The sequence below is a fragment of the Pleurodeles waltl genome, chromosome 7 (genome assembly GCF_031143425.1).
Source record: "Pleurodeles waltl isolate 20211129_DDA chromosome 7, aPleWal1.hap1.20221129, whole genome shotgun sequence".
Taxonomy (NCBI): domain Eukaryota; kingdom Metazoa; phylum Chordata; class Amphibia; order Caudata; family Salamandridae; genus Pleurodeles; species Pleurodeles waltl.
The window spans coordinates 115,675,655-115,699,685 of record NC_090446.1 but is presented as its reverse complement, the minus strand read 5'-3'; positions in this window follow the sequence as shown (position 1 = coordinate 115,699,685).

Below are 24,031 nucleotides of genomic sequence, written 5' to 3'. Positions count from 1 at the left end.
GGCCTCTCAGACCAATCATGACATTGCTGGGGACAACAGCACCGTGATTGGCTGGGAACCTGCGTGCTGCAGGGAAGAGGACGAGAACAGAGGGGAGACGAACATGTCTCCCCAAGAAGGTAAGTGGGTTTCTTATTTATTTTTTTATTTTTTACCCCGTCCCACCCCACCACCCCTGTTCACTGGCAGCCGCCACCAGTCTTGACCCTCCATCCTCACTAGTCCACCGGACCCAAGCTATATCTGATTTATGATCTGCAATCAGGGCAAAACAGGTATTGGGTTGCTTATGTCCTGGTTCAGGGAGGACCTGGCCTGACCGCTTCGGCTGGACTGTTCCCTTTGGCGCAGGATCAAGACTGATTTGCATATGGCTGGGTCCAAACAGAAATGGCATGGTGAAATAAAGAACTGTGGGTTGGGATATTACTCCAAGTGATTTCCAGTGGTTAGATAAATTGCAAGCATTCCTCCCATCACCTATTGTGTGCTTGATGTATGCACTAAGTGGGAAGGGTGTGGCCAGACATTGGCCCGACTCACTGCACCACTGGAACCAAGCTATACTCAAATGAAGAGCCCCAATCAATGTGAAACTGGTCTGGGGTTGCTTGTGTTCTGGTTCAGGGCGACATGGCACGGCAGTTTGGACTGGACTGTTCCATTTGGAGCAGGGTCCAGTCTGATTAGCACAGGGTGATATTAAAACTGAAATGGCATGGTGAGAAAAAGAAAGAAGGGTTGGGATACTAACTGCAGCAGCTGCCAGTGGTTAGGCAAACTGAAAGTGTTTCTCAACTCGCCTATTGTGTGTTTGATGCTAGCCCAATTAATTACATTCATCTCGCCAGGACAACCTTCTGTGTTACTTGTGTCTACCCCTCACTGGGTGAAGACAAAATGCTTTGCTATTTAGTCGTTTGTGGGCATCTTTGAACCTCTTTAAGACATGTCCTTTTTTCTGCTAAGAGTATTTTCCTTCATTTTGATTCTACCAAGCTCAGGACCCAGCCTAGAAACTTTGGGAGGTAGTCACTTGTTTCAGAAACATAAAAATACCTTTGTTATGCTAATGCCGGTGACATTTAATCGAGTTATTCAAATGAGTTATTGACTTACAAACAAAAGAATATTAAACCATTCTTCCTTGTTTCTTTCTGATGTGTCCTGACTTTGAAAATTACAACGGTCGATATTATCTCAGCTGTTACAAAACCTTTTCTGCAATACTACTCCTAAAATGCTTGCATTATTCCAACTTTCAAGGAATTTAAATAATGGGCGAGTGAAAAGCTGGGCACGAGTCATCTCAAGAATTCCCACTCTGTGTTGTAGAAGCCTTTTAAGAGCGCGCCTGCAACTTTCCAGTTTGTTTTGAAATGAATTAAACAGGTTGACACACCAACAATAAATGTGCTTTCAATCAATCAATGAAAATGCTTGTACTTATTATTGAATTTGTGCTATTTGCTTTAAGTTTGTTACAAGAGTTAGAAGTTTTCCATATTCCATCTTCAATTTGGCTAAATCAGTGGTGATGCATACCGAGGTAAAATTGAAATTGAAGTAAAGTCCACTTTGAGCTTGGCAGTGTTTTTGTTGGGGATGTTCCAGGTTTTTGTGTTTCAAATGTCAAATTGATATATTTATATTTTACAGACACTTGGTATGTATTTTTTTCTCAGAAACACCAACCAATACTGTTTAATCGTGTTTAAGTTATCAAAATATGTAAACTTTATGCTTGCCATATATATTTGTGGTATTATTCGAACAACTAGAAAAGTAAGGGGCATATTTATACTCCATTTATGCCGAATTTGCGTCTTTTTTTATGCAAATTCAGTGCAAAACTAACTCCATATTTATACTTTGACTTTAGACCCATCTAGCGTCAAAATATTGGAGTTTGCACCATTTTTTAGATGCATGAACCTACCTTGCGTCAATGAGATGCAAGGTAGGCGATCCCATCTAAAAAATTGTGCTAACCCTTAAACCCATATTTATCCACCCATGCTAAAATGCCGCACGGGTGGAAGGGGGGGGCTGAATAATAGTGCAAAGCTTGCTTTGCACCATCATTTTACACCTGGGTCAGAGCAGGCGTTAGGGGACCTCTGGACCCATTTCCATGGTTGAACACCATGGAATGGGTCCACAGATGCCCTCCTCAAGCCCTAGGAACACCTCCACACACACTAGAGGGACACCGGAGGATGGGGGACTCGATCCCAGGTAAGTATTTTTATTTTTTTTAATTAACGTGCCATTGGGGGCCCTCGGGCATGCCCAGGGGACACTGGTCGGCTGTGCCGGCTATTGGGATGCTGGGCATGACTCCTGTCCGAAAATGACGCTAGGATGGTTAGAGGCATTTTTTGCCTCTAACCAGCCTAATGTCATTTTTTGGTGCAAACCCCCTTCTCCCATACTGCCACTCCCACCCGGCTAACTTCATTTTTTTTTTTACGCTAGCCCACCCTTTGTGCCAGCTTACGGCATTCCATAAATTTGGTGCTCAGCTGGCGCTCTGGAATGATGCAAGTCGGCGCTATACTTTTTGATGCAAAACTGTGTTTTCACAGTTTTGTGTCAAAAAGTATAAATATGGGCCTAAATAAATATATACATATATAAATATGGGCCAAGGTGTTTAAACGGCAATCTGCTGGTGAAATATTTCATAGGTAACTGGTTCCGGCATGGGGTGTTTGATGGGTGGAGGGAGGGGATTTGGGGCCAGATGTAGCAAAGAAACATTTTGCGAGTTGTAAATAGCGAGTCATAGCGACTCGCTATTTGCAACTCGCAAAATGTTATGCAGAACGGTGTCTCAGACACCGTCTGCGAGTCGGTATGGGGTCGCAATGACCCACCTCATGAATATTCATAAGGTGGGTCGCAAATTGCGGCCCCATACCGACTATGGGCACTCGCAAACATGGAGGCCTGCTGTAGTCAGCAGACCTCCGTGTTCGTGACTGCTTTAAATAAAGCAGTTTTTTTTTTTTTAAGTGTAGCCCGTTTTCCTTAAAGGAAAACGAGCTGCACTTAAAAAAAAAAACGAAACCTTTAGTTTCGGTATTTTTTCAGGGCAGGGAGTGGTCTCTTGGACCACTCCCTGCCCTGAAAAAATGTTTTTGGGTCCAGTCACAAACTGGAAGGGGTCCCATGGGGACCCCTTCCAATTTGCGAGTGGGTTACCATCCACTTGAAGTGGATGGTAACTGCAACACCATTTGCGACCGCATATGCGGTCGCAAATGGTATTGCATACCACTAGGAATCGCAAATAGGAAGGGAACACCCCTTCCTATTTGCGATTCTGAAATGCATTTTGCGAGTCGGTCCGACTCGCAGAATGCATTTCTGCATAGGAAAATGCGATTTGCAACTCGCAAACGGCAGTTTTTGCCGTTTGCGAGTTGCAAATCCTTTCCTACATCTGGCCCCAGATGTGTTCTTTCTTGATGTTTTGTACTGTTGCGGCAAAACGCCAGTCGAAAACTTGGCAGTATATACTGTCAACAGCTGGAAATGTTTTTCTGAGTAATCTTTGCTTGTAAATACAAGACCTTAACAAACACATTTAAAAAAAAAAAAGGTTTAGTGAACCAGACCAATCAAAGATTATTATGAACAATTTATTTTGTAAGTTTGCGTCGCTTTTGCGTCAGAAAACGACGCAAATGCTGCGCTAAAAAAGTATAAATATGGGCCCTGAAGTCTAGAGAATTCGCTAGTCTAGTTTATGCGTGGGCAGCTAGGTTCGTCCTAGGTCCAGTTCTTCCTGCGAAACCTCTACATAATACGTAGGGGATCTGTATATTCGTTGGTGTTGTTTGCGTGTCAAGATCTGAACCCAGCAGTTCCTGCATCATCAGTCACCATGCGAGTAACACCTCATGTAATTTAGCATCATTTCTCGTCCATCTTTTGTGGTCTTCCTCCACACTCGCCCTTTCCAGTAGGCCTTTCTCCCAACCCTCCCTGGCTGGGGACCGGTCACTCATCCAATCAATCGCTTTTCTCCGCTCAGCCACTGTGAGATCCAGAACCGTAAAACATCTGCTAAGCTTTTGCTTCTGGTCATTGGGCAGTAAACCCAGAAGACAAACTATTAATGGTCAGGGCAATATCCCACCTGTGACTCTCGTAAGCTGCCCCACTACTTCCCCCCAATACTTCTGTATCACTGGGCTTTGCCAAATGAAATGCAGAAAATCCACTTCTAGGGGTAGGCATTTAGGACAGCTAGGATCGTGGGCTGGGTAGATTACGTGAAGTTTTTTTGGGAGATAGATAAGTCATGTGGATGGCATTGAATTGTATTTGTTTAAAACTCACGCAGACCGAAACTCTTCGGACCGCTGCGTGGATTCGGGACCAATCATCCAGGGAGGTTGGTCCATCACTAAGGGCCTCCCCTTTCTCCTCTACTTTCAGTGGTATAACCGGTCTGTCTGCCCATAGTGCACAATACCAAATGAGTCACTAGCTTACACCCCTCCACAATTGACAGCATGCAGAGTAGTGGGAGTAGCGTGTGGGTAGGATCCGGGGCTTCCGGTAACGTCATCCACAGCTGTCTGCTGTGGCAGCAATCTTAGCATATTGGAGAAATTGTCCAGTTCCCAAGGCAAAAGTTTCTATTGCATCAGGAAGCGTTATAAATCTCCCAGCCGGATACCAGTCCGATAACGACAAGCATCCTCCCTCCTGCCATTTCACCACTGACATTGATTTTGATATCTGCGCAAAGAGGGTTATGATCCAAAACTCCAGATCGGCCTCATAAGGCACTCTCTTTATCACTGTTAGTACCGTCCTTTCCCATAATTTGGCCAATAAACAAATTAGGTGTGGATATGTACATGGAAGGGCCCTCCCACTTCATCAGAAGCACCCCAGTAATTGTTCTGCATATGTGCCAGATAATAGGGATCGGTCCCAATTAGCGTCTGTATCTAACCAGTGTATTGCATGCTGGAGTTGCACGCTAGGTAGTATAGTTCTAATTGGGGACCCCCAAGCCCCCCCCTGCTCCCACTCCCTCCGCATTGTGGCAAATCCTATCTTGCATCTTCTAGTGTTCCACAATAGTTCCACCAGGAACTAATCTAGTTCTCAGAAAGTTTTCCTCGGTATCTCATAAAAAGTGCCCTGCATGACGTATAGGCATCTCAACAACACCACCATTTTAATTAGGGCTATCATACCCATCACAGATAATTTCAATGTGTTCCAGAAATGTATGGATCGACACAACACCCGTAGTGCTCGTCCCATGTTCAGGTCATAGCACATGTCCTCTAGCGTGACGTAAAGTCCAAGGTATCGTACTTTGTCTATTATACAAGGGAGCCCAACCTTTGGGAGTCACCCCAGCTGGGATCCAGTCAGCCCTTCCAAAGGGAATAGGAGAGGTTTTGGTATATTTACCCGGAGTCTAGAGACTGTCGCAAACTCTGCCAGCTCCGTCAGTACCTATGGGACCGACGCGACCGACGCGACCGGTGTTTGCGGACATAGCAACGCATTATCTGCCTAAAGAGAGATTATGTGCTCCATCACACCCACTTGTATCCCCCACCCCTTAAGCACCTGTCTCAAACGACATGCCATCGGCTCCATAGCCAGGGCAGGAATCAAAGGACAACTCTGCCGAGTACCGCGTTGGAGCTCAATGGCAGCCCAGATTGTATGCCCCAGGTGCATCCTGGCCTGTGTGTCTATGTACAGCAGTTTTACCCATTTAATATACTGCAGGCCCAAGCCCACCTTGCCCAGCACCAGCCAAATGTAGTCCCATTGAACCGTATCAAATGCCTGTTGTATGTCAAGGAAGGCCAATGTATATTTGTCAACCGCCCCTGTCGTCGAGTGCATCACATGTGCAAGCCAGCAGATATTGCGGAGGGTGTTTCTATGCAGTATAAATTCCAACTTGTCCTTATGTATTAATTGTGGGAGAAAGAGAAGTAACCTTGCTGCCAAACATGGCTGAGTAGCTTGAGGTCTACATTCAGCATTGATATAGGCCTACAGGATCCCGGTTCAGTCAGATCCTTGTCAGGCTTTGGGATCACCACAAAAAGAGCCTCCTTCATGGAACATGGTAAGTGACCCAGTTTAAGGGCCTCTACATAAACTTTGAGTAATTTATCTACCGGCACGTCTGAGTATTGTCGATAAAATTCTGCCGGGAGGCCATCGGCTCCGGGGGATTTGGCCGATTTCAGAACCTTCACCGCCTCTAGGAGCTCTGTTTGGTTAGTGGGGCTTCCAGGATCTCGCTGCTCTCAGGAGTCAGACACGGGAGAGTAATCCTCCTCAAATATGTCTCTATCCCCTGATGCTCCACAGCCTTTCGTGGCTCCGTGTAGACCTTTCCCAGATGTGCAGCAAAGGCATCATTAATTGCCTGCTATGTGTGTGCTAGTGTTCCATTTGTGATCCCGGATCTCCAAGATTGTGGGAGATTGGGACTCCACTTTTATAAATCGTGCTAAGAGAAGTGTGGATTTATCGCTGTCTAAGTACCATTGCCTACGATTAACAGATCTAACATACTTATCTAGTCTGTCTGGTTTACTAAACTTTTTGCTGGAAAGATTTACTTTCTAATTCTACTCAGACTTATCATATCAATCAATCAATTAAATAACAAATTTTATTATGCTAAAAAAATGCCATAAAAGTATATATCACTAGAAACACTTCATAATACATATGCTTTAAAATACACAGTGAGTAATATAATCACAATTAAAAACAGTTCTTATACACTAAACGCAGAATAAAAACATACAATTCACATCACGAAATGTCCTTACAAAGTGCCATATCTATTCGTAGTTGCAAACATACACCAAATAAAATTAGCCACTGCAACACATATATCCAGTCTGTTCAGCTGTGGCAAAAAACTAGGGCTTTCTTATGTTGTCTAATTCTATGAGAGTACAAAATTAGTAGCAAAAATTCTTCCATGCACAAGAGTTTAGTTGACAATAGAGCATAAAGTGCATAGTGCTTTGCAGGGAGGCATTATCACGGGGCACTCTGGGAGCAGAGAATTCCAGTCGACCTCTCGTGGAAATGCCACTAAAAGGTGAATAGTATTAAACTGAAATCTTGTGAGATAAAACCTATACTTAACATTAAAAACACCTACCAACTAAAACTCACAACTCTGGAACGGTTTGATTAAATTATAATTAATAGTGGAACATAGTTTGTCATATTCCTCCTGATTAAGTTCAGCTTGCCTCTCCAAAAACAAATCTTTCACCTGCTTATTTGATTGAAGTTATGGTGTTTTGTGGACCAATACTCATAGCAAAAGATTTACCGAGATTCGTTTTAAGATTAAATTCCCACATAAAGGTATAAAAGGCAACAATAAGAAGTTATAAACCATCTGCCATTCTTGAGATTAAATCTGAATCATCTATGTAAAGTAAAACTGGTATTGCAGATGATTTCATGTGTGTTAGGTCTTTACCTATATTGCACAGATATTGTTGTAGGCCATTTATATAAATTAGGAAGAGTAATGATGCCATCACACAGCCTTGGTGGTGAAAGTTCACCCTCTGACCCAAATCTGATCCTAGCCACTGTGTCCCAGTGCATCCTTCAAAGTAAATCAAGCAGGGCCTGGTCAATCCCCATCTCCTCCATAATGGCCCACAGTGTCACCCTGTTAACCACATTAAAAGCACAGGAGAGGTCCATAAATGTAAGGTGAATAGATCCCCTCTTTGCCTTGACATACTTCCCAATTATTAGCTTCAGGTTCCACAGTGCCCAACCCTGGCCGGAAATCATTATACACTCTAGACAGGACCTATTGTTCCTTTAGCCAGGCCTCTTATTTGTCAACCAAAATCCTGCCTAATATTTTAAGTGAACTGTCTAAAAGAGGGATTGAGCAATACCAACAAGGAGAGTGTCGATTTCCCATTTTAAAGAAGAGGATTACCACCTTTTTCTTCCAACATGACACTTTATCGCAGCTCTGATAACATTGGACAACAGTGGGGCCCAAAAGGTTGTGTTGTCTTTATTTAAATCGAATGGCACATCATCCAGTCCAGGGTCCTTTCTAGGAGACCTCAAATTAACAGCATCAATTACATCCTTTACCTCAACAGTTTCACTGACTTGGACAAAGTCCTCACATTTACAAACTATGGCTTCCCGATTGTCGAAGGTGGGATCCTTATTACCCGATTAAAGATGTTAGCAAAATGGTCCATCCAGGCCTGAACTGGTGTAAGGGAGTTCATTAGAGGCTTTTCATAACCTGACAGAAGGTTGATTTACAACCTTCTAAAAAGCAGCACTATTGCCTGTGATAGCTGCCTCCTCCAACTCCTCCCAGGCTGTTTTCTCTAGGTTGGTTTTCCTAGCCTCAAGGATTTCTTTAGAAGATTCACAGGTACACCTTATATGTTCCTTGGAGTGCTGGAATTTTGATAAAGCTAATTTTATTTTATTTTAGGCAGTTGTACATGCATGGTAAAACCACCCCTGTGGAGGTGACTTTTTAATTGATTTGCCTATAGTAAGCCCCTTGTCTGTAGATATGGATAAAGGTTATGGACAAAGCATTAAAAGCCACTGGAATATTCTCAGGGGTTTCGCTGAAACAATTAAATGTTGAAATTGCTTGGCTATTATCCTTATTGAGCCTATGTATACAGACCTCCTTATTTCTTCTGTTCCATTTGATGCTGTGCCTTTATTACCTGAGTATAATAAAGGCAAATTCTTGATATGCCCTTTGTCATCGTAGAGGTATAAATCAAAGACCATAGCTATTACACTTCACACAGGAGATTTAGATATTGTAGCCCCTGAATGAAACAGTTAATTCTGAAGAGTATTACAAAATCTGTCTCACTACCACTCCTGGTCATATTATAGGTGGGAGGGAGAGGAGACTCTTTTGCCCTTAATTCCTTGGAAAAAACAGACACTATAATTCTATTCAGGGCCTCCCCATGTGGGACATGCTGATAATGTCTCACGTCCACCCCATCTAGTAATGTTTTGCTATTAGCACATAGTCGTATATTGAAATCCTCTGCCCAATAATAATAAAACCTCCTTTGTGTGGCCATCTTAAAATTTCATCAGATTATCCTCAAGGTTGTGTATTACAGAAGTAATAATTAGGAGTAAAATCAATTACTTTTGTAAGTAGATCAACTTTTTTTCACAGAAATCAGAATGTCCAAGCCTCCTTTGGGTTTTTCTGCCCATGAAGGAATGGCTGGGGTACACAAGCAATGAAAACCATTTACACAGAAAACTTTGAGGGTCCAGGTTTCTTGAAGACAAATGATATCTGCATTATTAGTAGCAGGTAACCAATCAGGATTTGACAGCTTCGAATGGTTACCTGCAATGTATCATGAGAGAAACCTGAGACCTTGTACATCCTTAAAATTAATGCAGAATTAGCTTTGGAAACCACCTCATTACTTGAGCTCTTTGAGTCCCCTGTTCGAGCTTCAACAGTATTCTTACATCTCTGAGCCAATTATTCCGTTTTAGGGCAAATCAGTCCAAGTCATCCTAGAAACGAGTACATCAAAAGAGTTTCTTACATCCACATGAAACACTGACATGTAATTTACTGGGCATGAAGCAATTATAATTGAATTAGTGGTTGAAAGAACAGAGGTTCTATAAAAGTATCAAAGGGCAGGGCCTTCATTGATTAAGGGACTCATGTCCAATTGCATAGACAATTCAGAAGCAGGAATGTTGGGGGATTTTAAGTGGAAAATCAGACAGACACCTGCTACTTTCTTTATGCCAGAACCAATCCAAGGTGTTATTCTTACTATAAGTACCTTAGCTGAAAAATCGTAAATCCTACCAGAATGTTTTCTTAACCAATGTATTGTCTTATTTTTAGGGCAAAATAGTCTTCCTTCAAGGTTGGTGATAGTGTCAGCATATCTTTTAGGACTCTGGTGGTAACTGAGGGAAAGTGTTTTTCCTATTTAGGAGGGATCTTGGGTCTTAACCATGGACTGCAATGTCATCCATACTATTTCCCATAACATTTCCATTCCTACTTCTTGGTACTGGGTGGTTAGTCCCTATACCAGGCTTAAGGGGCATAACTTATTAGTTCACGCCTTGAACAGAATTATTTGTTTGGCTTCAAAGAGATTTGCATAACCTTTGGGTAGGAGCCTTTAAATCATCTAGTTTGCTATTTAATTCTTTCACATTTGCAAATACCTCTAAACAGAATTCATTTAACAAAGTCACCAACTTATTCAGTTGATTTGAGAAGTGGGTTGAAGTTTGGGATTCTAGGTCCAGCAAATCCTTTGGGGGTAAAACCCCCAAAGTGTTATTTCCTTCTTTTTAGTACCCCTGGACTTCCATTTTTTGTGGTTCAAGATTGTAATTAGGAACAGCCATGGTGCCCCTGATAGAGGTACAATCCCCCTTTTACCTTTTCAGTGGGGGAGAAGCTGACGCTAAATGAACTACCAGCAGTAGGTCATCCCCCCTTTCAGATTCTCCTGTCACACTTTCCAGATGAGTCAGTGTTACGTCTGCTGTCTCACCCTCATTAAACACAGAAAATTATCATCAGGGCTCCTGGACTCAGTATCCCCGGTAATTGTGGGGCTTAGATAGATCTTAGGCACTTTCGATAAAGCTTTCATAGCAGAATTGATTCTCCTCTCGACAGAGTTAATCTCCGAATTAACAGTCCCCATAGCTGTAGTCAAATAGTAATAGATTTAATTATGGAGCTTTCTGGAGGACAATTTTCTTTCCTCTTGCCTATAATGCAGGTAAGTCACAGACGTAGGTAAGCAGCAAAAGGAGAATACAATAATAATATCTTTCTGTATCTTTACATCCACCCAAAGTCTACCAGCCGAGGAAGTGGGCCATGCACAGCCTCGCCCTGGGGCTAATGGGTGCAGACGGGCTCAATCTTGGCCAAGTTGTTGCCCAGGCACATGCCCAGGTGCGTCTTGTGCTGCAAGTGCTCTAGGCTGCTTTTATGCCCCCTGCTGGTATATGCTCAGGGCCCTGCCTCCTTGCCTCACAGAATTTTGGGTCTTAAAGTCCTGCCTCCGATGAGGCTCAAACTCACTGTGCGTCTTCTACTTAGACCTATTATATCATTTGTACTATATATGTATTACATACTGTACTGTGAAATTATGGCAAATGGATGTAGCTCCACTTGCTGAATTATAGGCTAAGCCAACAACAAACATAATCTCAGGTGCCACACTGCGCCAAATTATGTAATGTCTGTGCCAGATTTATCACGATTTCATGCAACGCAGCAAAACAACAAGCCTGCTGGTGAGTGGACTATTAAAAATATCACCAACAGTTGAAAAAAGAAACCTACTCCAGGTAGGTTGTTCAGTTTTTTTTTAAAAGACATTTTAAAATGTTAATTAGGAGTTTCCATAAAAACAGTAGAGTAATAAATTGTTCAACTTAGAAGGATTAATAGTGCAGAATGCAAGCAATGATTTCCAGGTAGTCTGAACGTCCCAACATAGGAAACTGTTGGATTTTTGCCAATAGTCGTTCAGAGATTTCTTTACTTTTTTTTTAACTCGAAGAATCAAACTACATGCTAAAATTGTGGCTGTCTCATTTCTGGAAAACTTTGTTCCTTTTTTAAAATTTCCCAGAAATCGTATAGGTTGAGATGAAGTTTGCCAATTTCACTGTTGAAAGAGTTATGTCAACTCTCAATGGCATTGTTCGTTTTTGCACATCCTTCTAAGTAGGTGGAGTAGAGGTTCCATAATTCAGTTGAAAAGTGTGTCTTACTCCTGTGACCCAACCTGCTTAGATGGACAATCCTTATATCTTCAAATTAATATAATAAGTGGAACAAATGTTCCTCATTTTGTGTAAACCATTCTCATTGTATAATTTGCGGTGTAGAAGTCAACCTCACATTCAGGAGGTAAGAAACACAAAGCTGTTAATTTTCTAGGTTGAAATTGTAATTGACTGATATCTTATCTTCTGCTAAAGATGTTTTTGATTGATTTTTTTCAATATGCCTGGGTAAAGTAAAACCTTGAATTTTAGTATTTTGGTACAATAGTATTAATCGATTGTTATTCAAAAGCAATTATTTACTAATTGTTTTGGATTTTATGACTAAATTAATTATAGGTTGAGCCAAGACCAATGCCACTGCACTGTTTACATCGGGCTCACTGGCGGAAACAGAGTAATATGACATTTCCACTGGTCAGCCCGGTGGAAACATCATAAAACGACGGGGGATGAGGCTGCCCACTTAACGGCGGCCTCCGCCTCACGGCTTTGGCGGTCCGCTTGTTGGACCTCCAAAGTTGTAATCAGTGAAAAATATAAGAATATATTGTTTAAATCTGGGTGAATGGGTGAGGTGTGGATTTAAAGGTGCAATCCATTATACAAAATTCAGTGTTTTCTAGTGTAACTGTGTTGTGAAGATTTGCAAATATAAGAACACGTTTGTGAAGGTATTAGTTCTCATAAAGAAGAAAATGGTCATGTTGGAAAGACTCTTAATTCTGGGTGGATGTTAATGTCAGAGTACGTATGAGGAGCTGTTAGTAGGGCATTGCGTGTTTGCTTTTGACAATGCATCATTCTTCTTAAATATGGAATTGTGAGCATATTTCTAGCAACATGCTTAGGATGTATTGATCTACCTCTCTCGGTATTAAGCCACAGGGGTCATTACAGGAGGCACCAAGTACTTCAATGTGGTGTAAATTTCCAGGTGCTTCCAACTTCATTGAGAAGCATAGTAGTTATGCTCAGTTTTTCGTTCTACTTTGTCACCAAGTATAACAACTCTGCCTTTGCAAGGGGTTGAGACGAACTTGACACACCTCCAATATCCCCAATCCTCAGTAAGTCTCTACTTACAAAAAAGGTACCCATCATATTTCAGGAGTTTATTGCGGCTTTTGGAGAGAATATATTTGACTCGTCTTGCATTTTCCATCTTCTTGTTCTGAAAGAAGAGCTGTTTAAAATATGTTAAAATAATGTATTTTATTCAAACCATTATTCTGTATTGATTATTGATTTTCATTTTCTGCTTTTGAAAGAAAAAATGTTAGCATGAATACTGTTTGAGGAGGAACTAAGGGCCAGATGTATGAATCTGGCCCATTGCGATTCGGTAATTGCGATTTTTAAGAAATCGCAATTACCGACTCGCAAAGGGCTATGTATCACATTTGCGATTCGGTAATTGCGATTTCTTAAAAATCGCAAATGCAATTACCGAATCGCAAATTGCGATACTGGCCCCATTCGCAGCTATGGGCCTGTTGGCCCATAGCTGCGAATTTTTAGCATTTCCTAAATTGCGATTTCTGAAACAGAAATCGCAATTTGGGAAATGCAAAAGGCCAATTTTTTTTTTTTTTCATGTAAAGTACACACATGCCATTACATATTAAATGTAAAAATGCAGTTTTACTGCATTTTTAAATTTTGCACCAGGTTACCACCTGGTTGCAGACAATGGTATTTTGCATGTGCAAAATAACATTCTGCGAAAAATCGCAATTTGCGATTTTTTGCAGAATTGCCTTGCGACCTGGATTTTGCGAATCGTAAATTGCGATTCGCAAAATCCAGGTCGCAACGCAGAAAATTGCAATTTTTGCGATTTTCAATTTGTGGTCTGCGAATGCCTTTGATGCATTGCAGACCACGATTTTGCACTCGCAAACAGCCGATTTTGCAGTTTGCGAGTGCAAAATCATTTGATACATCTGTCCCTAAATGATTTATAACAACTAAAAACGATTTTACTTATCCTGTGAAAAGGAAAAAAAGATTATTTTTACCCATGGTGTCCTACTGAAAGAAAATAGGTTAGATTCTTCAAGTCTTTTTGTGGAGGGATTTAAGAGAAAGTTATTTTATGTGTTTGAAGGAGAAAACATTTTAAACATGCTTTTTAACACGTAATGTGTTCATTGTTATCTTTTATGATGGAGTTTTTGCTTTAGATGAATATTTCTTTCTGAAGACTTTAAATTTAAAGAACTTTGTAGTGGATTTTCTCATTTGAAAGATAAAGGCCCTCATTACAACATTGGCGGTAAAAGCCGCTTACCGCCGTGCAGAAGACCGCCAACATACCGCCGTGGCCGCGGAAATCCGCCACAGCTATTATGACCCACATCCCGAAATCCGACAAAATTCAGAGACCCACACAAGTCCGCCACACCAAAGGTCAGTGATAAATTGGCGAAAACAAAACCTCCACCGACACGCCAACAGAAATACGCCCATGCTATTACGACACACGAATCCACGCGGCGGTCTTTCAGCCGCGGTATTCCATTGGCGGTACACACCGCTGCGCTCAAAATACACACACATCTCCAAATCACCACCACATTGGACAATTCGAAAGACACACACCTGATACACATACACACACCACTCCCACACACTCAATACTATATAAAACACACACCCACATCACCCACAAACCCCTATGACAAAAAAATCTGAAAGAAGGCCAGAGAGAGACACCACCATCCACAAACTAGCAGCCCCAGGCACTCAACACCATCACCCACACAACTTCCACGCACAAAACACCACACACCACTACATATCACCACACATATCACCACATACACCACCCCACACATCACCTACACCACCCCATGGCACGGCAAAGACACCCCAGGTTCTAGGAGGAGGAGCTCAGGGTCATGGTGGAGGAAATCGTACGGGTAGAGCCACAGCTATTCGGATCACAGGTGCAGCACACCTCCATAGCTAGGAAGATGGAGATATGGCGAAGAATAGTCGACAGGGTCAACGCAGTGGGACAGCACCCAAGAAATCGAGGCGACATCAGGAAGAGGTGGAATGACCTACGGGGTAAGGTGCGTTCTGTGGTCTCCAGACACAACATCGCGGTACAGCGGACTGACGGCGGACCCCCACCTCCTCCCCCATAACTAACAACATGGGAGGAGCAGGTCTTGGCGATTCGGCATCCTGAGGGCCTCGCAGGAGTCGGTGGAGGAATGGACTCTGGCAAGTCAAATCTTAACTATCATATCCCCCACCCAACCTGCATGCTATCACAGACCCCCACCCTCGCCCCCACCCCTATCACTCCAACTCCTCACAAACGTTCCAATATCACAAACCACACATCCCAACACCAAGCCCTGCATGCAAAAACAAAGCATGGACACCCATCACTAAAGCATGCCCACTGCACATACCCATAACACCCCCCTCAACCATCATCACACAAGCCCACATACAGGAATGCTAGCACTGGGGTACACGGTCACCCACCCATTGCACACCATTACACACACAGATGCAATAATCATGCCTTTCCACCCCTGCAGGACCACTACCCAACGTCACCAGACAGGAGGGTCCAGACATCTCCACCCCACCCACAGAAGAGGCCCACAGTGATGACAGCAGCTCTGCCCACCTGGATCTAGATGACCAGCCCGGACCATCGTGGGCCTCGGGACAGTCTGTTCCCCTCACACAGGTACAGCCCACCACAGACCTTCCACCCTCTGGTAACACCAGCACAGCACCCACCCAGCAGGCCCATACCTCCGTCCCCAGGACACGTCAATCAGCTGTGTGTCCACCACTACAGGGAACCCAGGATAACCCACAACCCCAACAACAACAGGGACCTGGGGGCAGTGGCAGTGGACACACGGTCCAGGGGACGGAGGCACAGGAGCACAGGGGAACTGGGAGGGCTGCCGTGCGACAGGGGGCGGACAGGCCTAGGGAACCCACTCTCCACGAGGCCCTCTCCAACATCATGGGAGCCTACCACCATTCCCAGGAGACGATGGTAACAGTCCTGGCCAAGTTTCAGGAGACCCAGCGCATGCAGGAGGAACAATATTTGGGGTTCCTGGAGGAACTCAGAACCATCAGCACCGCCCTGTGCACCATCGTAGGGGTGCTGAAGGAGATACTGAACACCAGGAGGGACACTGTGGCACTCCAAGGGGCCCCTGACACTAGCCTGGACGATGAACTGCCCACCACCTCCGCCGGCGCTAGTGGACAGGAGGCACCACCACAGGACCACCACACCAGCACCCTACCCCCTGCAGATGGAGAACCACCCCGCAAGCAGTCCCTGAGAACCAGGAACAAGACAGAGCACAATGCCAAGACCCCGCCAAGAAATAAGACCACCCTGATTGTCATCCTACTGTCCCACTTTGTAACCCTGTCCCTATTGGAACTGCAATGTTTCTGGGACGTAAGTAAAGCCCAAGTATTGTAAATCCAGAGGTGAAGAGTAAAAGCGATGAATCCAAGTTGTTGATATGTTAGAGTCTTTATTCGCAGGTATAGGTTTGTGTCGTCTTTACAGGAAACAGCCAACACGTGTTTCGTCACGCAAGTGACTTTATAAAGGCTGGGCCCGTCCGGCCAGGTGCAGAGGACAGCAGTGAGTTCAAAATGGCAAAAAATACGATGGTCAGTCCCAGGTGGGACTGCCGCGGGTGTGCGGTGATCCCAGTAGTCAAAAGGCTGGTGCTATCAAGGCCCTGATAAGCCCGAAGTATTAATCCTGAAATTCAGTAATGTAGCGTCCAGTCCATCAACATTGAAGAACTTTTACCTTTTTGTGTGCCTTGGTCTATCTGTACTTATTGTCATTGTGTACCCTGGTACACAACTCTTTGTGCCCAACAGGGTAGTGGGGCACCTGACCGAGTGGCACCTTCTTTCTCCTATCGGACTCACTTTGTTGCCTTAACAAGAACTGTAACGGAACGGAAGTGCGGCTTTCTTACCACACACTACCCTTGTACCATATTGGAACTGCCCCAGCTCCACTTCCTATGCCCATATGGGCAATGCACCTGTGAGACTAATAGACTGGACTCTGCAATGGACATTCCTCCACCATCACCCCTCACCATTTTACAACCCCCCTCCAATATTTAGCACTGCAATAAACACCCTTGAAGCACAAAACAACCTGGAGTCAGTCTGTGATTTTGAAAATGTGTATTAGCAATGACAGTGACAAAATGCGTTCTCAAATGTTATGTCAACATACCTATGTCACACATCTCAAGTCCATGAGGAATCTAAGCAGATGACACACGTTGGAAACCACACCTGTGAAACCGTAATGGAAATGTACAACTCAGTTACCATATACTGGTTGAAATCAACAGACAGGATAGAGGTAGAAGTGTGAAAGCACTTGTAGTAGGCAGGAATGTATTCTCACCTGTGTGTCACTGGAAATATTGCTGGGAAACTGAGTCCCTGTTGTCAATGTCTTCTTCCTCTGCTTCCTCCTCATCACTGTCCACAGGCTCCACAGCTGCCATAACACCGTCATCTGGACCATCCTCCTGCAGAAAAGGCACCTGTCGTCGCAAAGCCAAATTGTGAAGCATACAGCAGGCCACGATGATCTGGCACACCTTCCTTGGTGAGTAGAATAGGGAACCACCTGTCACATGTAGACACCTGAACCTGGCCTTCAGGAGGCCGAAGGTGCGTTCGATCACCCTCCTAGTCCGCCCACGGGCCTCATTGTAGCATTCCTCTGCCCTGGTCCTGGGATTCCTCACTGGGGTCAGTAGCCATGACAGGTTTGGGTAACCAGAGTCCCCTAATAGCCACACCCGGTGCCTCTGGAATTGACCCATCACAAAAGGGATGCTGCTATTCCGCAGGATGTAGGCGTCATGCACTGTGCCAGGGAACATAGCATTTACCTGGGAGATGTACTGGTCTGCCAAACATACCATCTGTACATTCATGGAATGTTAACTCTTACGGTTCCTGTACACCTGTTCACTCCTGTGGGGAGGGGACCAGAGCTACATGGGTCCCATCAATGGCACCTATGATGTTGGGGATATGTCCAAGGGCATAGAAGTCACCTTTCACTGTAGGCAAATCCTCCACCTGAGGGAAAACGATGTAGCTCCGCATGTGTTTCAGCAGGGCAGACAACACTCTGGACAACACGTTGGAAAACATAGGCTGGGACATCCCTGATGCCATGGCCACTGTTGTTTGAAATGACCCACTTGCTAGGAAATGGAGCACTGATAGCACCTGCACTTGAGGGGGGATTCCTGTGGGATGGTGGATTGCTGACATCAGGTCTGGCTCCAACTGGGCACACAGTTCCTGGATTGTGGCACGGTCAAACCTGTAGGTGATGATTAAATGTCGCTCCTCCATTGTCAACAGGTCCACCAGCGGTCGGTAAACCGGAGGATTCCGCCATCTCCTCACATGTCCCAGCGGACGGTGCCTATGAAGGACAACAGCGACCACAGAGTCAAACAACTCAGAGGTATGTACCCACAGTCTACACAGAACACAAACCATAATCCAAAAGGTTGCCTGTATGTGTGTTGAGTCTAGGCCTAGGTATGTGTGACGCACTTAAAAATGAAGTCATGTGGGCCCCTGAAATGGCGGCTGCCTGACCTCTAAACTGGGACAATGGGATGTGAGGTAACTGCGCTGGCGTTGTACACCGTCGCGGTAGGCGGTCGAAGACCGCAGCGCTATGCTGCATTGGTTAACATTGGACCCTATGGGTCCCAGGAGCCAATGACGAAGTGCGCCGGCGGTGATGTCACGCACCGCCGCGGACGTCACCGCCGCGGACGTCACCGCAATTTTCTATCTGTTCAATCACTCGATACCTGATCTTCGACAGGAGAGGACCTACACTGCAAGTGCTGCTGTGACCTCGGTCTGGAAGAGACAATGTCTTGTGCGTCTGGGGAAAGGGCCCCTGCCTTCACTGCAGAGGAGTTGGAGAAGCTCGTGGATGGGGTCCTCCCCCAGTAAACGCTACTCTACGGTCCTCCAGACCAACAGGTAAGTACACAGGGAGCACGTTGTATGGGCTATGCCTGAGTGGAGAGGGCTGGTTGTAAGGATGAAGGGGGCACAGTTCTGCGTGCATGAAGGACTGTGAATGCATGTGCCACATGGCAAGGGTAGGGATGTGGGCCACTCACTTCGGCGGTGCAGTTGCTACTGACTTCTCTTCTTCCCCTGTACATTTCATTTAGGTCAGCGCCCACCAGAAGAAGGATATTTGGCGTGCCATCGCCAAGGACGTCCGGACCCTGGGGGTCCACCAATGACGGAGCACCCACTGCCGTAAAAGATGGGAGAACATTCGGCACTGGAGCAAGAAGACGGTGGAGGCTCAGCTGGGGATGGCCTCCCAACGTGGGAGGGGTACCCGTCGCACCATGACCCCCCTGATGTTCCGGATCCTGGTGGTGGCCTACCCTGAGTTGGATGGGCGCTTGAGGGCATCACAGCAGACACAAGGGGGTGAGTACAACATCATTCAGCGGACTTAGCGCGCAGTGAAGGTGTCTGGGTGGGGGAGGAGGGCTGTGGGTTTCCCTAGGCCATGGCGAGTTCCGTAGGCTAGGCCCCTCCGTAATGCCGGCCATGTGGCACCCCACCCCACCTCTGTAGAGTGCCAAGTACAGGTATACATGCCCCTGTGTCATCTATGTGTGCAGATGTCGACCATAGCCATGTAGGCCATATCCCAGGAATTGCATCTGTAGAGCCCAACAGCGCGGTGTAGTGCAGGGGGCTGCTGTGTCTGTATTGTCCGCCAATGGTAGCGGTAAGCCATGCACTCAACCTGTATTTCTTCTGTCGCCCCCCCCCCTTTTTGTGATCTCCCTGTTCTTGTGTGCATCAGCATCATCAGGCGGAGGTACAGTGGCACCGGAGCACGAGGGAGCTGCATCCCACATGGCCATGGAGGCCCACACCACGGACTCGGAATACACCAGTGGGACGGAGGGTGAGGGGAGCTTCACGGCGGTCACAGGATCTGCTACGAGCGACACAGACTCGTCCTCCGATGGGAGCTCCCTTGTGGTGGCGGCAAAATCTGTGCCCCCCACTTCTACAAGTACAGCCGCCACCCCCCCTACCAGCACTGCCCTCCCAGCAGCCCCTCCGCCTTTGCCCCGTGCCCGCTCACCCAGGAGGGTGGGCATCACCTTCGCCCCAGGCACCTCAGCCCCTGCCCCTGTTACCTCTGCTGCCCTCAGTGAGGAGGCCATTGACCTCCTCAGGTCCCTCACTGTTGGGCAGTCTACCATTTTGAATGCCATCCAGGGTGTAGAAAGGGAATTGCAACACACAAATGCATTCCTGGAGGGCATTCATTCTGGTCAGGCTGCCCTTCATCGAACCCTGCAAACTCTGGCCTCAGCACTGATGGCAGCCATTGTCCCTGTGTCTAGCATCCCCCCTCCAACTTCCTCCACCCTGACCCAATCCCCTGTACCCCAGCCTATCCCAAGCACACCATCAGACCAGCATGCACACACCTCACCACACAAGAGAAGCTCAGGCAAACATAAGCACCACACATCCCACAGGCACTCACGCAAGCATCACACACATGCAGACACACCAACATCCACTGCCTCCACTGTGTCCCCTTCCTCGTCGTCTCCCTCCTCCCTCCCAGTCTCGTCTACACTCACACCTACATGCACTACCTCTACAGCCACTAGGTCCCGCACCAGCACACCCAGCAGCACACCCCGCTCACGTGCAGTCACCACCCCCACTACCATTTACACGTCCCTGTGTCCTCTCCCAGTGTGTCTGTGACGCCCCCTCCCAAAGTACACAAACGCAGGCACACACCCACCCAACATACATCCACCTCACGATAGCCTCCAGCGCATGCACCTGCACCCAAAGCCACAAAAGTTACACCTCCTACTACCACCTCCTCTTCCTCCACTCCCAGACCCCCTCCAGCTACCCGTCCCAGTGTTCCTAAGAAACTTTTCCTGACCAAGCTTGACCTCTTTCCCACCCCCCCCCCAATTCATAGGTCCCGTACTAGCACCTCAGTCAAAAAATCTCCGGGACCAGTGGTGCCTGTTGTTACAGGTATGTGGAGTGCACCGGGCACCAGGGCAGCCAGTGTGACATGGAGCCACAGCACAGCCAGTCCCCCCCTGTGAAGCACCAGAAGTTGGACAGTGCCCGGCGGGAGAGGGGGAAGACTCTAGCCAGCAAAGCCGCTCACAAGGGTCCCGGGGGAAGTGTCCACTCAGCTGTGACTCCTCCCAAGGTGGGGAAGGGGCAGAAGAAATTGCCAAAGTCTGGGAGAAGCAGCACGGCAGAGAAGACTGCCATCATCCCCGCTGCACAGGAGGCCACCGCCAGCCCAATCGTCAGTGGCCTCCAGAGTCAGTGCCCAGGAGGGTAGCTCAATCGTCACTGGCCAGGAGGCCACCGCCAGAGTCAGTGCCCAGGAGGGCAGCCCAATCGTCACTGGCCAGGAGGCCACCGCCAGCCACAGCCCAGCTGCCTAGGAGGGCCCCGGCAGCCACAGCCCAGCTGCCCATTGAAGGACCGCCAGCCCCAGCCCAGCTGGGCAATGAAGGACCGCCATGGCAAGCACCGCTGAACAGGGCAAGCACGGCTGAACAGGTCAGAAACTGCAAACTCAAGCACCGCTGAACAGGGCAAAGACCGCCACGGCAAGCACCGCTGAACAGGGCAAAGACCGCCAAGTGAAGCACCGCTGAACAGGGCAAGTACAGCTGAACAGGGCAAAGACCGCCAAGTGAAGCACCGCTGAACAGGGCAAGCACCGCTGAACAGGTCAGAAACTGCAAACTCAAGCACCGCTGAACAGGGCATGCACCGCCAACTCAAGCACCGCTAGCCCATGAGCGACAGGGGCAGTGACGCAACTGGGACCGTCACGGGGTGAGTGATGCACTCTGGGCACCAGTCCCCCTCCAGAACCAATGGAGACATGCATCCACTTGAGAGACTGTGGCTTTACACTCCCCAGGATGGTACAGTGGGCAAACCACCCACTGTAGGGACTTGAGAGACTGTGGCTTTGCACTCCCCTGGATGGTACAGTGGGCAAACCACCCACTGTAGGGACTTGAGAGACTGTGGCTTTGCACTCCCCAGGATGGTACAGTGGGCAAACCACCCACTGTAGGGACTTGAGAGACTGTGGCTTTGCACTCCCCAGGATGGTACAGTGGGCAAGCCACCCACTGGAGAGACTTGAGAGACTGTGGCTTTGCACTCACCAGGAGACATCAATGGGCATGGAGCCCCCTCGTGTATCTGGCGTGGTGCACTCATCCGGCTGAGGTGCCCCCCCTTCCCTTCCCCCTGAGGTGCCTGTTGTATTTCTATCTGATGCCCCAGCAGTGTTCTCTCCGTTTTGATCAGGTATCTGTTGTGGGCCTCGCCCATGCATTTTGGGCCCAGTGGTCCACGGACTATGACTTGTGCATTACCTGCACTACTAATCGTGGTGCATATTTTGTTGAATGTGTATATATATATATGTAGATATTTGGTTACTGTATTTTGATATATTACAATGGTTCCACTAATTTCCTTTGGTCTTTGCATTCTTCCGGGGGGGTTGGGGCTTGTTACTGTAATGTTTTGGATATGCATTGGTGTGTGTGTTGTAGTGGGTGAGGGTCGGTGGGGGTGTTGCGTGTGTGTGTCCCTGACTTTTGCCTCCCCCCTTCCCTATGTCGTAGGTGCAGTACTCACCGTTGTCTTCTGCGCCGGCGTTGATGATGGTCGTACAGGAGCAGGTAGTATTTGGAGTTCCGGTTCCATTGTGTCCTCCTTCCTCGTGGAGTGTGTAGAGGTGAGCGTTTTCCCATTGAAATAGCTGTTTCCGCCGTGTTTTTATCCACAGTGAATCCGCCCCGGAAAAGGTGGCGGATTGGTAGGTTGTGATACTGTGGGCGGTACTTTGTCTCCCGCCTGTCTGTTGGCGGTGACTGCCGCGCTGTTTGTCTGTACCGCCGTGGCGGTCGGAGTGTTAAAGTGGCTGTCTTTGTTGGCGGTTTCCGCCACGGTCATAATTCTCATTTTTTTACCGCCGGACTGTCTGCGGTCTTACCGCCGCTTTAACACCGTCCGCCAGGGTTGTAATGACCACCCGAGTCAGTTGCTTCTGTTCCCTGACGTTTTGTGCAGTTACATCAGTGGTTAATGACACACTGATTACAAAATGGTGACACCTGTTTATATACTGTTTCTATGGCAAATTTGTAATTTATTTAAACGAATGTGTTTGAAACATAGAATTTTTTCTGTTTAAAAACATGACTGACCCATAATTTAAGTCATGCATTAAGTTTAAGCTTTTAATCCTTTCCTTCGCATGTGTAGTGGTCCTCCATCTTACGTTAAAAAATGCTTTGTAACACAACTCTGTGAATTAATTGTTCTGTTATGTATACAAAGGTTGATAGATGTTGAAAATTGCTGTTTTAAATTTTAATTTAAAATACAAAATGTGTTTTAAAGGCATGCATGGTAATAGCATTTGTTCTAACAGTATACGTGTTAAAGGTAGGTTTACCAGAAATACAATGTAATGCGTTATAAAGGCATGCATGGGAAAGCCTTATGTGTGATAAAGGCATGCATGGTAAAGACGTGTTGTAATGTGTTACATGCCATGGAGGGGCACTCTAGCACAGCTCCATTGGACCCTTTTCGATAGCTGGGAAATACGTGGAGGAAGCAGGCAAGGCAGGGAGCAGCAGGATATTGGGAAAGATTTAAGCTTGGTCCTAGCCTTAGGGAGATAGACAATATGCAAGTAAAATTGCAAACCCTTCACCAGTCCATGCACATGCTGTTCAATTTAACTATTCAAGTTACTGGAATTGAGTGTCTTTTTAGGAGATTCAATTAGAGGTGGATAAATGCGATGCATCAGAGACAAAATGGTGGGTGGTCCATCTGTCATCTTCTTGTCCCCCATCCCCTCATACAGTGGGGAAGGTGCAGGATTTCCAGCAGTAGAACTTCAGGCTGACTCAGCCTTTCATCTGGTGGTCCATCCATCTCAGAACCACCCGTTAATAGTGGTTGTTGCCAAACTCTACTTAGCAAGAGGGAAATCATTACTGGTTAC